At 37.7% G+C, this 19685-nt stretch overlaps 1 long non-coding RNA gene across 1 annotated transcript in view; it reads right to left on the bottom strand.

Moving 5' to 3' along the window:
• LOC145524782 (uncharacterized) overlaps positions 1-19685 on the bottom strand; it is a 189547-nt gene that overhangs the window by 169150 nt on the left and 712 nt on the right. The window lies entirely within an intron of this gene.

Below are 19685 nucleotides of genomic sequence, written 5' to 3'. Positions count from 1 at the left end.
TAGCAAAGTAATGCTCAAAATCCTTCAAGCTAGGCTTCAACAGTATGGGAACAGAGAACTTCCAGAGGTACAAGTTGGATTTAGAAAAGGCAGAGGAACCAGAAATCAAATTGCCAACATCCTCTGGATCGCAGAAAAAGCTAGAGAATTCTAGAAAAACATGTACTTCTGTTTCATTGACTACACTAAAGCCTTTGACTGTATGGATCACAACAAACTGTGTAAAATTCTCCAAGAGGTGGGAATACCAGACCACCTTACCTGCCTCCTGAGAAATCTGTATGCAGGTCAAGAAGCAACAGTTAGAACCGGACATGGAACAACGGACTGGTTCCAAATTGAGAAAGGAGTGCGACAAGGCTGTATATTGTCACCCTGCTTATTTAACTTATATGCAGAGTACATCATAAGAAATGCTGGGCTAGGTGAAGCACAATGTATAATTAAGATTGCCGGGAGAAATATAAATAACCTCAGATATGCAGATGACACCATCCTTATGACAGAGAGTGGAGAGGAATTAAAGAGCCTCTTGATGAATGTGAAAGAGGATAGTGAAAAAGCTGGCTTAAAATCCAATATTTAAAAAAATGAAGATCATAGCTTCCAGTCCCATCACCTTATGGCAAATAGATGGAGAAACAATGAAAAGAGTAACAGACTTTATTTTCTCGAGCTTGAAAATCACTGTGGACGGTGACTGCAGCTACAAAATTAAAAGACACTTGCTCCTTGGAAGAAAGGAATGACAAACCTAGACAGCGTACTAAAAAGCAAAAACATTGCTTTGTCTCCAAAGATCCATAAGGTCAAAGCTATGCTTTTTCCAGTAGTCACGTATAGATGTGAGAGCTGGACAGTAAGAAAAGCTGAGCACCAAAGAATTAATGCCTTTGAACTGTGGTGTTGGAGAAGACTCTTGGGAGTCCCTTGGACTGCAAGGAGATCAAACCAGTCAATCCTAAAGGAAATCAACCCTGAATATCATTGGAAGGACTGATGCTGAAGCTGAAGCTCCAATACTTTGGCCACCTAACGTGAAGAGCCGACTCAATGGAAAAGACCCTGATGCTGGGAAAGATTGAAGGCAAGAGGAGAAGGGGACGACAGAGGATGAGATTGTTGAAAGGCATTACTGACTCAATGGACCTGAATTTGAGCAAACTCCAGGAGATAGTGAAGGGACAGGGAAGCCTGGTGTGCTGCAGTCCATGGGGTCACAAAGTGTTGGACACAATTGAGGACTGAACAACAACAATTACAAAGAATCATATATCAATAAAATTGATGTAAATGATATGGTCACATTCCTTGAAATACACAAATTACAATGATTGACTCAAAAGACAGAAAACCTGAATAACATTACACCAATTAAACAAAACTAATTTTGTAATTAAAAGCTTTACATTTCACTTTTGGAAACATGGAGTAGAAATACTCTTTCCATTATTTCCACTATGCACAACTAAAAACTCTGCATATTATAACAGATAAGCTAATGAGCTCAGGCCCTGAGAAATGACATGGTAATAAGTTTTTTGGATTTTCTCTTTGCCTTTTGTATCACAGACTTAGTGCCCAAGAAGCCAGCAAGCAAAAAATATCAAAAAGTATAAATCAAAAAGTCTCAACAAAAGACAGCTCACTCTAGCCAAAAGCAGTAAAGGGGAAACCTGGCTAGAGGAAAAATATCTATTTCACTACAGCCAAACATCACAGAAAAAAGGAGAAAAAAAAAAAAAACAACTACTCCTACCAACAAAACCTGAGTGAGGAATTAAACCATGCCAGATAGGAAAAAGGTACCTCACCTCACCTATCAGAGTGATGTTAGAGAAAGCCAAGTAGGGGCCTGGATTTTGATATCCATGCAGTGATAATGAGGCCCATTCCTACAGTGTTGGTGGATATCACAGAGGGAGTGTGGATACCCACCAGGTGGTAATAAACTATTCCTCCCATTCCCTGTGGGGTTAGTGTCAGAGGCCTATAGTTAGGACATTCACTATCACTCCGTGGTAATGAGGCCATCTCCCCTGGTGCATAAATGAAAACCACAGGAGGAGATGTAACACAGACCTCCCACTCTTCCCAGGCAAGATGGTGTTAGTGGAGGCATTATGGAGAGCTGGTCCTCTCAACTCAGTTGTCAACTAGAGAAACTAGACTTGCATCTTTCCCTGGAAATATGGGGCATTATTCCTGAATTCCTGCCCCTTTTGGAATGGAGTCAGAGAAAAATAGCTAGAGCAGAAAATTTAATATGGTGAAGGTTCTCAAGTACCAAATACATCCAAGTTTCAGAAACAGGGAAATATCAGCCTGAATTAAAACAATCCAAAGACATCACTGAGATGACAAAGATGTTACAATTATCTGAGAATGATGTTGAAGCACTGAAAATTATTCAAACTGCAATAGCATGAGAAAACAAGTGGAAAAAGTAGAACTACCTCCCAAGGAAAGAGAAAGCCTCAATAGACAAATGGAACAGAGAAAACCAAACACAAATGCTACAGTTGAAAATTACAGTAGTGAAAATAAGAACTAACTGGAGAGTCTAGTAGAGCAAAATGGAGAGAAAGAGGAAAGAATCAGTCAACTTGCTGATAGAATAAAAGTAACTACTTAATCTGAAATACCAAGAGAAAACAAACTGGGAAAAGAAAAATAAACAGAGCTTAAGAGATTGTTGAGACCATAACAAAAGATCTAATATTCATGTCACTGTAGTCTTGGAAGAAGAGGACAAAGAGAGTGAGGCTGAAAAGTTTTCAAAGAAACAATGGCTGAAATTTTTCAAAAGGGGTCAAGACATAGATTCAAGATTCTGAGTGAACCACAAACATAGCAGACCAAGAGAAATCCATCCCAAGACATACTGTAGTCACAGTTCTACACAGGGACTTCCCTGGTGGTCCACTGGTTAAAAATCCACCTGCCAGTTTTCCCATACAACTTCAATGGAAAACATCAGCTGTTCCCAAAGGAAGCTCTGAATCTGGGCTGACCCCTTTGTCCCATGCTGGGATAAGGAGGCTGGGCCTTTATTCCTCCGTGTAGAACAGTTATGTGATTCTGGTTGCAGGGAATAAGGATGCTAGCAAGCAAGTGAAAGTTGCTCAGTCGTGTTCAACTCTTTGTGCCCTCATGGACTATCCAGTCCATGGAATTCTCCAGGCCAGGATACTGGAGTGGGTAGCCTTTGCCTTCTCCATAGTATCCTCCCAACCCAGGGATCAAATCCAAGTCTCCCACATTGCAGGCAGATTCTTGACCAGCTAAGCCACAGGGGAAGCCCCCCAAGGATGCTAGATTTGGCAAATAAAAACATGCAATGCCCAGTTGAATTTGAACTTCAGATCAACAATGATTAGAATTTTTTAGTATAAGTGTATCCTATATATTTGGGATACACCTTTATGAAAAATTATTTCCTGTTGATCTGACACTCAAATTTAACTGGGTGTCCTTTATTTTATCTAGCAACTTTTCCTGAGGGGGGAGCATGGTCATTCAGAAAAGAAAAGAATCTGGAGGGGCCTCTGGAAGAGGGCGGTATCTGAGCAGGGCCATGATGGGCAGGCTGGATTTGGACAGGCAGAGAGCAAAGCGGGGGGCCCAGGGGTCACTGCACACGTGGGCCAGGCACACATTGTCTCAGTGGTTTCCCAAAGAGGTGGGAATGTGGGCAGAGCTTCCAGGAGTAGAGGGACATAAATCCTTCAGCCTTTAAGAGGATCTAGGGGCACATTACAGCATCCACCATAGACACACGTCACTTCCCACTGTGTGTCATTGGGAATTATTTGTAACTGAGAGTCAGGTTGGTGTGCATGGGCTTTTACAAATCAAATCATATTTGGCAGGAGTGAAACAGAGAGGTTTTATGGTTCCTCTCACTTCAAAAAAGAAAAAAAAGGACCCATTCAAGTTGAGATTGGTGAAATGACATCTCCAAATCCAAGCCCTAGAAAAAGATATTCTCCTGGATGCTCAATATATAATTTTATTATCAACAACCATGACTGACTTGAATTGACAACTGATTCTGTTATATAATAGTTTCAGGAAGAATTGCTACAGAGCATTGTTTATCAAATTAATGTTTTTAAATACATAAACATCTCTCCACATTTAAATTCCTTATGGAAAACATCCCTATCTAGCAAGCTAACTTATTTGCTTATTTAAGTGTACGTTTTGTGATTAGAATATATTGAAAGGTTCTGTCACTTTCTGGGAGTCTTACTAAATGTCATGTGGCTCAGATGAACGTATGAGTATCCTGCTTTAAATTTTTTCCAGGTGAGATCCTTTAGGGTTATTAATCTATACATTTGGGACCAACATCATATTGTTGTTGTTCAGTCACTCAGCTGTGTCCAACTTTTTTCAGCTCCATGGACTGTAGCACATAAATGTCTTTATGTTAACATAGGCACCTAACCTCTTTCAGAGAAAAATCTTGGCTCTGGCTGGGGTTTATCTCTTGGCCTATCTCAGCAAGTATCAAAACTTATTTTCAGGAATACCTCATTTTTAGACTCCTTGTTCTAATTCCTAACTCAGCTTAGTTGAAACAAACCATATTGCTATACCCTTCCCAAGAACATAGAAGGGCTGTTTGCAACTGCTTTCAGGAAATATAACCCCAACTTGTAGCTTCATCATAAATCCTTATTTAAGAAGGATTGTCCAAAAACATGCAGTTTATTGATTGCTTTAGATGTTTTGAAATTCATATCTTGACTGCTGAAAGCTACATTCTCATGCCACATTATTTTGACTTCCGTAAAATTGCTTTTACAAAATTGTGTCTAATTTTATCCTTTGTTCATCTTGAAGAATATAATACAAAAGAGTTCTGTGAATTCTGGTAATAACAATGATATGTTGATAATAATAATGATAATACTCATTATTAGTTATATGATGACAATTCATGAATTCACTCATTCAATAAATATATATTAAGGAAAAGAAAAGAATCCGCCTGCCAATTCAGAGGACATGCGTTTGAGCCCTGGTCAGGGAAGATCACAAGTACTGTGAGACAATTAAGCCCATGCACCACAACTACTAAAGCCTGCACGCTCTAGAGCCCTTGCTATATATAACGGGAGAAACCACTGCAATGAGAAGCCCCTGCACCACAACTGAGAGTAGCCCCCACTCGCTGAAACTAGAGAAAGCTGCACAGAGCAACGAAGACCCAGAGCAGTCAACAAATAAATAAACTAAACACAAAGACAAAAATCTTGAAAGGAGAAAGGAAATTAAACATTACATAAAGATTAAAAAAAATTGAAATGACAGCAGACTTATTATCAGAAACCATGGAAGTCAGAAGGAAATGGACATCTTTTGAGGTGTAAAAGAAAACTATTAGTCAAGAATCCTATATCCAGTGAAGTACCCTTCAACAATTAAGGAGAAATCAAGACTATCTCAGATAAAAGTAAAGTAAGAGAATTTGTTGCTGGTGGACTGACCTTAAAAGAATGGCTAAAGAAAGTTCTCCAAACAGAATAAAAATGATTTAAAAGAAAAAAAGGAATATTAGAACATCAGGAAGGAAGAGAAAACAACAGCAAGAGTAAGAATACGGCTAAATGCAACAGACTTTTCTTTCAAACTGAGTTTTCTAAGTTACATCTGAAGGTTAAAAGAAACATTACATAATTCCTTGATTCTCAATTTACTTTTAAGATAAATATTAAATTAATATAAGTAGGGAGAGGAGAATAAAGGGCTATAAAAGGAGATTAATGACTGGATGCAGACAAGGAGAGAGCAGACTGTGACTACAAAGGGGCAGCACAAGGGAGATTTTTCTGATAGGATACTTATGTATCTTGACTGCAGTAGTAATTACACAAATATACACACATGATAAAAGTACACAGTACTATACTGCACACTTCATAAGCCATGTCAATTTCCTGGTATTGACACTGTACTATAAGTAAGAAGATGTGACTACTATGGGAAATGGGATGAAGGCTACACAGAACCTCTCTGTACTTTTTTGCAATTTCCCATAAATATATAATGACTTCAAAATAAAACCTTGAAACATTCTTAAAACTTTCCACTTAAAAGTTCCAGGTTCAGGAGGATTTATGGTGAGTTCTACCAAATATTTAAAATAGAAAAACAATACCAGTTGTTTGCAAAGTTTTTCAAAAAAATAGAGAAGGGAATATGTTGATTCTTTTTTATGTTTTACTTTTTGCCAATACTAAAAGGAACACAAAATTACTGATCATTACATCTTATAAATATAGATGCAAAAATTCTTTAAAGTATATTAACAAATTGAATCCAACAATATATAAAAATAATATATCATGACCAAGCAGAGTTCATACTAAGAATGCAAGGTTGGTTTACCATTTGAAATTCAGTATCACATATTTAACAGAAGAAAAAACAAAACACTTAACGATCATCTCAGTAGATGCAGAAAAAGGTATGCGAAAAATTTCAACACTCATTCCTTATGTAAAAAAATTCTCAGGGAACTAGTAATAAAAGAGTAGTTTCTTAATCTGATAAAAAGCCATCTATAAAAAATTTATAGTTAACATTTTAATTATGAAAGACTATATGTTCTACCTTAGATAAAGAGCAAGATAAACATATCTGCCTTCACTACAACCATGCAAACACAATAAAAAAGAAAAGGAACTAAAAAATTGAAAAGGAATAAGTAAAACTGTTTTTTCATGAATCAAATATTTATGTGGATAATTGGATTATCTACCAAAAAGCTACTAAATTTACTATGCAAATTTGGCAAGGTCACAAGGTTAGAAAGCTGATATCCAGAATCAACTGTATTTCCATATTCTAACAACAAAAAATTGGAACTGATTTTTAAAAATGTTTTTTCAATGTCACCCACAAATATGATATATTTTATATGTATAACAAAATACATACAAGATCTGTATACTGAAAACTGAAACATAAGCAGGTAAACACATCAAAGTATTTTATATGATGGAATAATATTCATGAATAACAATCACTCAGAGAAATTAAGGAAGACTTGAAGATACAGAGAGATGAATAATGTTTCTAGATTAGAAGATTCAATTTTTTTAAATGCCAATCCTTCCCAAATTAACACATAGATTCAAGGCATTCTCAATCAAAATCCCCACAGGTTTGTTTTGATTTGAAGTTTTGCTTTTCTTTGTTTCTTGTATGTGTGAAAAATGACAACCTGGTGTTTATATGGAAAGGTAGTTTCCAGAAAGGCCAAAACAACTTTGAAAAGAAATAAGATTTACAGTGCCTGATTCCAAGACTTACTGTATAGGTACTGCAATCAAGAGTATAAACATACAGACCAGCGGAGCAGAATGGAGAGTCAATTCATCTGTGACAAACATGCCAAATTCAACAGAGAAAGATAAGTCTTCAACAAATGATCCTGGAACAACTATGTAAAGAACATAAACCTCCACACTTCCCTCACACCAACTCAAAAATTAACTCAAAATCGGTTATGGACCTAAACATAAAAGTTAAACCTATATAATTTCTAGAATACAGAAAAAATTTGCAATAATGAAGTAGACAAAAGATTGCTTAGAAAAAAATACAGAAAACACAAAAATTTAAATAATAGATTAGAATATATAAAAATTAAAACCGGTTCTAAGTATGATGTAGAAAACTGAAAATGCAACTACCCACTGGAAACGGTATTTCCTCTGATAAAGAAGCTATATCCAGAACAGAAAACTACTCTTAACAACTCAATATTAAGAACAACCTAATTCTTTTAATGGAGAAAATATTTTAATAGACTTTTCACCAAAAAAGACACATAACCAAAAAAGTACATGAAAAGATGTTTAACATAATTAATTATTAGAAAAATGAAAAGTAAAAATACAATGAGACATCATTAAATATCCGTGGAACATCTAAAGTTAAAGATTCACAAGTGTTGACAAGCGTGTGCAAACTAGTTCAACAATTTTGTAAAACAGTTTGGTAGTTTCTAAGTTAAACATACTCTTATCCATATAACTCTGCAATTCCACTTGCAGATATCTGTCCAAGAGAAATAAAAACATATCCATACCAAGCCCGATACTGGATACTCATAGCAGCTTTATTCACAATAACCCAAAACTAGAAACAACCCAAATGCTCAACAACAGACGAACAGGTAAACACATCGAGGTATTCTATATGATGGAATAATATTCAGCAATAACAAGGAGTGATTTGCTAATGTACTCAAAAACATGGATGAATCTCCAAACCATGGTGGTTAGCAAAAGAACCTAATCTATAGTGACAGAAAGCTGATTAGTAGTTGCCTGGGACTGGTGGTGGGAGATCAGCTGTAAAAGGGCATAAGGGAATTTTCTGGGCAGATGGAAATATTCTGTATCTTAATTCTGAGGGTGATTATATAAGATAACAATGTCCTCGAACGTCACTGAAGTTGTCACTTAAATTGGACACATTTAATTGTTTGCAAATTTAGTCTCAATAAACGTGCAAATATATACATGAATTTCCAAGGTTCAAATCATGCCACTTCCAGTTTAATAGCAACAATAAATCAGTCACCCATTGCTAACACTCATACTGGTCCCTCAAGTTTTCTGCCTCATACAGATAAAAGCCATTGCTATTTGGCAAGAGCTACTGATCAGACATTTCATCCTGTGTTCTGCGGAGAGTAAGTTGACTCTGGGCACCTTTCTTCACTTAAGTCCCCTTGCCCATCTCCGACTTCGGTTATCATAAACCTGCCATTAGCAGATAGAGTGATGTAGCAGAAAGGAGCAGGAGGTATGGCTGTTGCATAGCACAGACTTAGATACTGTGGTCCTTCCTCTCCATTTGACTGCCATCCCAGTCAGGTTAATTTATGCCACCTCTTTCCCCTTGCTTCTCTCTCTGTTGATTCAATTAACCATGTAATCTGAGAATCTGAATTTGGTCTGTGAGACTTTTCATATTCTTATCTCTAAAACAGTTTACTGGTAGCATGCTCTGAGCTACCATTAGCATCAAGGCACTTTCACATCAAGACAAGAGTACCACCAACTTACACTGTGAAATTTATAAATGTACAACAGGATCAACCGTATAAAATGGAACTGTCAAGACACTGGAACAAACGGTATACATGTATCAGTGAAATTTAGAGAAAAACACTTAAGTGAAAGTGGGTAAAGAATGCTAAATGGTGGGATTAAGAGTAATTTCACATAAAGAGAAAAAAATACACTTATTGTGACATCAAAATGTGTGCACATGGGTGAGACAAGATCCCCAAACACCATGATAATCATTAACTCTAAGAGTCAAGGTGTCACAGTTGAGGTTCATACTTTTTAAATTGTATGACACATCCATATTTTGGCAGTGAACATAAATGTTGAAACAGGTTGGCAGAGGCAGTGTGAGCCATATGGAGATAAGTCGCTCCTCCCTTTTACAGGAAATGATGTTTTAAGTCATGCTAATATAAAGATTAATGGAAACTGGCTATTTTAGCTGTAACTTTGCTTGTGAATCATCAAGATAATGATACAAGTGCCAGAAGAACAGCTTCAGGAATCAGTTTCCACACAATACTAAAATCACTGGTCTATGTCATACATTCATTTCTTTTCCAATGAGGACAATCAAAGAAAGCAAAAGTATCAATTTTCAAATAAGAGTTGGACAATTACTGTGGACTCATATTCTCACCACTGCAAATGAGGCAGAAACACCTTCACCATGACTTCTGCCTACCCACCAAGCCTATACAAATTCAGAAGTCTTTCCTGTCCATCCAGTGTAAATGCAACAGTTTGCATATGATGCAAGCTGGTATATTAGTTTTGTCATTAGTTTTGTACATTAGATTTGTCAGTGCCTACGGCATATCAACTGCTAAATACTCTAAATCTATTCCAATGGTGTGTGCCAATTCATATACATGGGAAAATACATTTAACGCATCCTTTGGGAGGATGGACAGCTCACTATGTACTCTAAGCAAACGAGGTGGGCACCATGGTCTCCAACTGTTTGCATATATTTTGTTTAAATAAACACATATGAACACACCTGGTAACTACACTTAACACCCAAATGTCAGTAATGTGGGAGAAACAAAATAACCACTTCTTTCCAAGTATGAAACAAATTTCTCATTTAAACTCACTGAATCTGTTGGTTCTTCACATTTTTATGAAGCAAATAGACGTGGGAAACATCTGGTAAATTATATAATTTTAAAAATATTTAAAGTTTAAGCTTAAGTTCATCAGAGCTAAACTCTCCATGAACTAGTCTGTGAAAATCTCATTTGTAACCTTTTGAGATCATTTCACTTTAAAAACCCTTGGAGGCCCCTATCAGTTTTAGCATTTTTAGGGGAAGAAATAGCAAGATATGACAAGTAGTTATTAGTTGTTTCTAATCAACATTTAGGAAAATGGATGCTGTTTCCATACATGTATCAAGATGTTCTTTTTCACCAAGGCAATGTGGACATGTAGTTTCTTGTCCAGGTACTTCCTACCACAATTTAAATGTGTATTTTTCTCCCCGCAGGTTCAAGGTCCACTTCACTGCTTATTTGCATGCTCTGTTTTTCTTTGATTGTAGTGACACCTAACGTCAGAATCAGAGAGTACCTTCAGCTCAGCCCAAGCTTCCCAACTCACAGGGCTCTTCAGATTACAACCTCACCTTCTCTGCAGATGGATTTTGCTAGAATAATCTGTGGGGCCATGAAAAACATGACTAAAACTGAGTTAAACTTGTTTAAAATGAAGTACAATTGTATGTGAAAGTGTAAGAATCACACATCCTCAAAATGGGCCATTTCTTGATGGAAGCCTCCCTTTTACAAAAGTGTACATTTTTGGAAAATACCTAAAACATGACTTCAGTTCATCCTATTGATGAAGCATTATCTTACTTAGTTACTGGGTTTAGTGGACTCATGTGAATAATAGTTATAATGGAACTAATACTAATAGGGAAGTCATCAAACATCATTTTAAAATATTTATTTTTTCTTCCAAAAAAAAAAAAAGCAACTCTCATTGACATATATACACTGCCATGGATAAAACAGACAGCTGGTGGGAAGCTGCTGTACAGCACAGGGAGCTCAGCTCCGTGCTCTGTGATGTAAAAAATAAGAAAAAGAAAGCAATTTTCTGTACTGTCTTATTTGCAGTAACTATAAGAAAGTCTGATAGCCACAAGTTTGGAAAGATACTATTTTTCTGCCACTTTTCATGTTTTCTCTCACCAATTTTCATAACTCTGTAAGATGAACATTATCATTATTTCCATTTACATTAATAATTCATTTGGCTACTAATCAAGTATGTGAACTCAGACATCAGGTCCCTGGAGCATAAGGACAACTAGAGGCTGTTCAGGAGAGGCCAAATGGTCCCATGGTCACTGATCCTTAAGTGACTCCTCTAGGTAATACACTAAACCATGACAACTGTTAAGGAAATGATGAGAGTGTTAGAGGACACATTATAAAATACATGATTAAAAATCAAAAAAAAGAAGATTCCCCTTTCAAGTTCTTGCTTTCCCTCCATTAGCACTGGAGAACCAGTTGCCCATTCTGCCCCTTCATGGGGTCCCTCTTCCAAGCTGTTAGAACCAGCCTCTCCTTTGGTAGGACTCCCACTCTTCACCTCTGTGTATGATGCCTCCCCGAGTGGGAAAAACACATAATCTGTATTCAAGAGATCTAAGTTTGAAATCAGGCTCTGTCACCGTGAGCTTGGGCAAGTCACTGAATCTGTCTTGTGCTCAATTTAAGTGCAGTTCAAAACCACTAGACCATTCAGGTATGACCTAAATCAAATCCCTTATGACTATACAGTAGAAGTGAGAAATAGATTTAAAGGGCTAGATCTGATAGAATACCTGATGAACTATGGATGGAGGTTCATGACATTGTACAGGAGACAGGAATCAAGACCATCCCCAAGAAAAAGAAATGCAAAAAAGCAAACATGGCTGTCTGAGGAGGCCTTACAAATAGCTGTGAAAAGACGGAAGCGAAAAGCAAAAGAGAAAAGGAAAGATATACCCATTTGAATGCAGAGTTCCAAAGAATAGCAAGGAGAGATAAGAAAGCCTTCCTCAGTGACCAATGCAAAGAAATAGAGGAAAACAATAGAATGGGAAAGACTAGAGATCTTTTAAAGAAAATTAGAGATACCAAAGGAATATTTCATGCAAAGATGGGCTCAATAAAGGACAGAAAAGGTAGGGAGCTAAAAGAAACAGAAGATATTAAGAAGAGGTGGCAAGAATACACAGAAGAACTGTACAAAAAAGATCTTCACGACCCAGACAATCACGATGGTGTGATCACTCACCTAGAGCCAGACATCCTGGAATGTGAAGTCAAGTGGGCCTTAGGAAGTATCACTAAGAACAAAGCTAGTGGAGGTGATGGAATTCCAGTTGAGCCACTCCAAATCCTAAAAGATGACACTCTGAAAGTGCTGCACTCAATATGCCAGCAAATTTGGAAAACTCAGCAGTGGCCACAGGACTGGAAAAGGTCAGTTTTCATTCCAATCCCAAAGAAAGGCAATGCCAAAGAATGCTCAAGCTACTACACAATTGCATTCATCTCACATGCTAGTAAAGTAATGCTTAAAATTCTCCAAGCCAGGCTTCAGCAATATATGAACCATGAACTTCCAGATGTTCAAGCTGGTTTTAGAAAAGGCACAGGAACCAGAGATCAAACTGCCAACATCCGGTGGATCATCGAAAAAGCAAAAGAGTACCAGAAAAACATCTATTGCTGCTTCATTGACTAAGCCAAAGCCTTTGACTGTGTGGATCACAATAAACTGTGGAAAATTCTGAAAGAGATGGGAATACCAGACCACCTGATCTGCCTCTTGAGAAACCTGTATGCAGGTCAGGAGGCAACAGTTAGAACTGGACATGGAACAACAGACTGGTTCCAAATAGGAAAAGGAGTACGCCAAGGCTGTATATTGTCACCCTGCTTATTTAACTTATATGCAGAGTACATCATGAGAAACGCTGGGCAGGAAGAAGCACAAGCTGGAATCAAGATTGCCGGGAGAAATATCAATAACCTCAGATATGCAGATGACACCACCCTCATGGCAGAAAGTGAAGAAGAACTAAAGAGCCTCTTGATGAAAGTGAAAGAGGAGAGTGAAAAAGATGGCTTAAAGCTCAACATTCAGAAAACTAAGATCATGGCATCCAGCCCCATCACTTCATGGCAGATAGATGGGGAAACAGTGGAAACAGTGGCTGACTTTATTTTTCTGGGCTCCAAAATCACTGCAGATGGTGACTGCAGCCAAGAAATTAAAAGACGCTTACTCCTTGGAAGGAAAGCTATGACCAACCTAGATAGTATGTTAAAAAGCAGAGATATTACTTTGCCAACAAAGGTCCATCTAGTCATGGCTATGGTTTTTCCAGTGGTCATGTCTAGATGTGAGAGTTGGACTATAAAGAAAGCTGAGTGCCGAAGAATCGCTGGTGTTGGAGAAGACTCTTGAGAGTCCCTTGGACTGCAAGGAGATCCAACCAGTCCATCCTAAAGGAGATCAGTCCTGGGTGTTCATTGGAAGGACTGATGTTGAAGCTGAAACTCCAATACTTTGGCCACCTCATGCAAAGAGCTGACTCATTGGATAAGACCCTGATGCTGGGAAGGATTGAGGGCAGGAGGAGAAGGGGATGACAGAGGTTGAGATGACTGGATGGCATCACCGACTTGATGGACGTGGGTTTGAGTGGATTCAGGGAGTTAGTGATGGACAGGGAGGCCTGGTGTGCTGTGGTTCATGGGGTCACAAAGAGTCGGACATGACTGAGCGACTGAACTGAACTGAAACAGTAGCTTTTGGCCCAAGATGACAACCTAGTTAAGCCCACATTCTTCTAAACTCTCCTTTGAATTCAGTAGGGAAAAAACTATACCTCCTTATAAACCAGCAGTCCCCAGTCTTTTTGACACCAGGGACCAGTTTCGTGGAAGACATTTTCCCATGGTCCAGGGTAAGGGTGTATGGTTTTAGGATGATTCAAGTGCATTGCATTTATTGTGTATGCATGCTAAGTCGTTTCAGTCATGTCCGACTCTTTGCAACCCAATGGACCATAGCCTGCCAGGCTCCTGTGTCCATGGGATTCTCCAGGCTAGAATACTGGAGTGGGTTGCTGTGCCCTCCTCCAGCGGATCTTCACAACTCAGGGATGGAACCTGCATCTGTTATGTCTACCTACATTGGCAGGCAGGTTCTTTACCACTATCCCCACCTGGGAACCCCACATTTATTGTGCACTTTATTTCTATCATTATTATACCAGCTCCACCTCAGACCATCAGGCATTAGATCTCAGAGGTTGAGGACCTCTGTTACAAACTATAGAAAGGCATACTTACTCAAACTGAAAATTCAAAGAATCTAAGGTAATACAGGCAGGGTCAGAATGAGAGAGGACTGGTATGCCCATAATCTAAAACATAGAAAGCAAAGTTTTCAGGGGCATAAGGGAAGGGACCCCTCCAGCAGCTCTGCAGTGGGGCCTAAAAATACGGCTAAGTCATGGGATTGTGGGTGGGAGTAAATTCCAACTTTGCTGGAGTTTCCAGGAAGTGCAATAAAACATGTAGTCTTCATAGAATGGGGGGCCACAAAGGCACTCACAGTATAAATCAGGCAAGACACTGACTTAGGAAAGTTAGGTCATTCCCAGGGTTTAGTATCTGGCTGGACACACCTCTGCAAGGGCATCTTGGCTTGTATACACAGCAACAAGATTTGCAGTCATAAAAAGAACACTTTGAAAACAGAAAGGAGGTTTATAATTGAAAAGTGTGACTGCTAACTTTTTAACTGTAATAGAAGCAATAAATAATAAACTGAATATGACAGGAATCAAATCAACAAGTTAGAAAAAAATCTTGAGAAATTCAGGCCTCTGAGGAAGAGGCTAAAGAGATGAAAATCATCAAGGACACATGGATAACAGTATCTGAAATTCAATATATGCAAAACAAGTTTTCCAGAAAGAAAAAGGTAAACAGAATGAAAACCAATAGTCAGCTACAAAGCAAGAGAAAACACTTCTAGGAACTCAGTGCAGACTTGGGTGTTTACATTAAACAAATTTATTGAGTCCTCAGCAAAATTAGGGAGTAGAAATTTATAATACTTTATCTTTTTTTTTTTTCAATTTTAAGAACAAGCAAAAGACTCCCGCAAGTGTCTGGACAGAAAAATAAAGTCAGACAGTACAGGTCAGACTGGCCTCAAATCTTTCCTCTAAACTAAACAGAAAATACTGTACACTAAACAAGCAGAATATCTTGTTCTAAACAAGCAGCTACATCTAGAATTTACTGAACCACCAATAACTCAACATCCAAACAAGCTCTCATTACCATGAGAGTAATAGACATTCTAGATTTACATAGGTCAGTAAATATCACCCACATACCATTGCTCTAAAATACCACAAAACAAAGAATTCTGATGAGAAAGACATGACAAAAGAGAAATGTCATAAGAAACAAAACCAATATAACTGTCAAAAATGGTTGAAAGTTTTACTATAAAACAAATAAACGCTAAATAATTTTATCAACTAGGATGCTGTTTACTAAAAGTAACAGGAAACTGACTCAGCTATTTTAAACAGTAAGACATATATATTTAGAATGAGCCCTAAATTTTAATGGCTCCAAACTGGTTAAAACAGTGATGATGATGTTTAAACTCTCACACACACACACGCTTTTCATCTCTATCAGGCTCTTTTAAGATATAGCCACTTTGTCCTCCTTAACCATCCTCATGATACAAGTTGGATGCCGCAGTTCCATGCATTACATCCAAATGTGACTATATATAGCAAAAAAAGGAGACATATTCTTTACATTTATTCATTATCATTAATAAGAAAAAAGACTTTCCTTAGACTTCCCCTCCTAGTTCTCTGGCCAGAATCATATCACAAGTTTATGCTAAAACCAAGGCTGGTTGCGAATGGGACCACCATGACTGGGTTAAAACAAACTTGGAGTTCTCAACATCAGCACTTTTGCCATTTGGGGCTGGATAAGTCTTTGTTGTGGGAGCCATCGTGTGCATTACAGGATATTTCAAATCATTTTTGGCGGTTACTCACTAGATGCCAGCAGCACCCTCTCTCAGTTCAGTCACTCAGTTGTGTCCGACTCTTTGAGACCCCATGGATGGCAGCACGCCAGGCCTCCCTGTCCATCACCAACTCCCGGAGCTTGCTCAAACTCATGTCCATTGAGTCAGTGATGCCATCCAACCATCTCATCCTCTGTTGTCCCCTTCTCCTCCTGCCTTCAATCTTCCCCAGCATGAGGGTCTTGTCCAATGAGTCAATTCTTCGCATCAGGTGGCCAAAGTATTGGAGTTTCAGCATCTGTCCTTCCAGTGAATATTCAAGACTGATCTCCTTTAGGATGGACTGGTTGGATCTCCTTGCAGTCCAAGGGACTCTCAAGATTCTTCTCCAAGACACAGTCCAAAAGTATCAATTCTTCGGTGCTCAGCTTTCTTTATGGTCCAACTCTCACATCCATACATGACTACTGGAAAAACCATAGCTCTGACTAAACAGACTTTTGTCTGCAAAGTAATGTCTCTGCTTTTTAATATGCTGTCTAGGTTACTCATAGTTTTTCTTCCAAGGAGTAAGCATCTTTTAATTTCACGGCTGCAGTGGTTTTGGAGCCCCCCAAAATAAAGTCTGTCACTGTTTCCATTGTTTTCCCATCTATTTACCATGAAGTGATGGGACCGGATGCCATGATCTTTGTTTTTTGAATGTTGAGTTTTAAGCCAACTTTTTTGCTCTCCTCTTTCGCTTTCATCAAGAGGCTCTTTAGTTCCTCTTCGCTTTCTGCCATAAGGGTGGTGTCATCTGCATACCTGAGGTTATTGATATTTCTCCCAGAATCTTAATTCCAGCTTGTGCTCTTGCCTCTTCAATATTCTTGCCTTGAGAGCTCCGTGAACAGTATGAAAAGGCACCCTCTCTAGTTGTGTCAATGAAAAATGTCTCTAGACAGTGCCAATGGTTTAAAGTCACAGGAATAGAGTAATCAAGATTTCCCTTTGGGGCTAGTTGTGAAGTCTACCCCTCTTAAATATATAGCCACACAGAAAGAAGGGAATATCCGAACTAAACAAGTTTCTTTCAGAAAAGAGACTTGTATTAGAGAAAATAATCTTAAGTAAGCAATTAACAGTATTTAGTTCAGTAATCCTGTAAAAGGGATATGTGTGTTAGTCGCTCAGTCACATTCAACTCTTTGGGACCCCATGGACTGTAGCCCACCAGGCTTCTCTGTCCATGGAATTCTCCAGGCAAGAATACTAGAGTGGGTAGCCATTCCCTTCTCCAGGGATCAAACCTGGGTCTCCTGCATTGCAGGCAGATTCTTTACCATCTCAGTCACCAAAGACATAAGCAAATATATAACAAAATTAAAATCTTGTGTTATCTGAAACAAAACAGAAGAAAGATGAATGAAGAGCTTTAGTAGGGCTGAGGACGCTAGTGCATTGTTTACTCATCAAGCACACAAAATATCAGTCCCTATTAGAAGAATTATAATATGCAATTTACTTGACTTAAAGAAATTTGTCTTTGAATATTAATTTTCATTGTGGATCTATATGTACAATATTTAGCCCTAAGAACCGTGACCAAGAACGTGGCTGTGTGAAAGGGAAGATCAGCTGTATCCTTTTCAGGGAACATGCCTCAATTAATTCCTTTTGAAGTTATACTCAAAGATGTATAATTCCCCTAGAAATCTCATTTATTCCTTGTCTTGGTGCTTTCACAACTGCAGCTTATAAATATAATTTAGTTTTTACAGATTAAACCATAAGCTGTGAAACTCTTATTTATCTTATCACAAACATTATATTTGCTGTCTTAAGACCCTTTGTCCTCTAATCTCATGATAATAAGGCCATATCTGCACTTTCTCCAGTTTTTCAAATGAAGCCAGTTCTCCTAATATGATCCAAGAGCCCTGCCCCCATCCACCCCAGACCCATTGGTTACTTCTCTCCTTTCCTGGGTCTGTGACTCACTCACTCCTCTTTCTTCTTCCTACTCTCTCTATTCGTTCTTTATCCATTTGAAAACTCTTCTTAGATTCCTCTGAAGTCATGCCATGGCTGCCTCCCAATTCTGCATGTTCCACTTTAACTTCATCCACAATTTCCAAAATAGGTTCTCTCCAAACTAGATCTGGGGACCCAAGTGGCCAGTCTAGGTCTCAGATCTCCCTCCATCAGAGGAAAAATGTGTTGTCTCTTTGTAGGCAGAGGAACATTTTTATGGATGAAAGGAAAAAGGTTGCCTTCAAAGGTTACAGGTAAGAGCCTAACTGAAGGACTGAATTGTAATGCAAAAGCAACTTTTGTAATTTTAATCTTATGTAGCCCACAGGACAAGTACTAAAGAATAAATCCCATTTATGTCCATACTGTGAAAACACTGCATGTTTATCAAGTGTTTAATTGTAGCAGCCTCAAAGTTCAGAGACTTGAGATACTTAATGGAAATGAAAGGCGTATTGTTTTGCATAGGAAATGCAACTGCTCTTAACAGAGCAAGAATCTGCAGACACTGAACATGAGAAGCTCATAAACACACTATGCTTTTAAATGTCTGACATCAATTAACATGGCTCAATAACAAATTCTGGAGATACCTATTCCTTTAAAGCAAAGGTGCTTTTTTCTAGAAATCAATATTTTTAAAATAAATATTTGCCTCTACAGGATGTAGAACATAAAGACGTTTAAACATTTTCCACAGTAGATTCTTTTCTCTTTGAAACTGAATGGTTTCAAAACTTCCTCTTCTTATATGGCACAATATTCAGTATTATTAAATGAAAAAGAGAGAATTAGAAATATTGATAGAATGGCAATATTTGTTCTTAAATAAAAAATACGTAGATATATACAAAGATGATAGATAATAAATGGAATGGGGACATGCTTGAATATTGAGAAAATATTTCTAGAAGAAAGCTGAAGAAGCTGATAATAATTATTGCCCTAGGAAGATGGAAAATGGAGACCTACTTCCGACAGTCAATGTATTTGTACTGTTTATTTTTTATATATCCTCAGTGAAAGACAATTGAAACACACAGAGACAGACACACAAATACATATCACATACACACAAAATCGACAGGTATTCCTAATCCTAAATTCAATTTATGATTTATGTGACCTATTAATCTTATAAAAATATGGGTCACTGCCCTTAAAAGAATTAACAAGGTAGACTATCTTGACTGATTAAAAGTCTTTTAACTAGATAAATTTATATCCTATTCCCAAATGGAATGAAATGGTGAAGAAATGACTTGAAACAAAAACTAAAAGAAGGTATTTGAGACTTTTCAACAAAACTAAATTATAAGATTAAAAATATCATGCGCCATTGAAGTAAATTTTCTCAAATTTAACAGATAACCAAGCAACTACAGAAAAAGTTATGTTCTTAAAAACAGAGAAGTAGCAGTTGAAGCTGATGACAATCCTAAATATACTAATAATAAAGGCAACTTTGAAGATGATTGCAGG

Source organism: Giraffa tippelskirchi, chromosome 10, assembly GCF_054371585.1.
Source record: "Giraffa tippelskirchi isolate mGirTip1 chromosome 10, T2T-mGirTip1v1.2.pri, whole genome shotgun sequence".
NCBI classification, from domain to species: Eukaryota; Metazoa; Chordata; class Mammalia; order Artiodactyla; family Giraffidae; genus Giraffa; species Giraffa tippelskirchi.
Note: the sequence above shows the minus strand (reverse complement) of the source record. Positions and strands in the feature narration are given on the sequence as shown.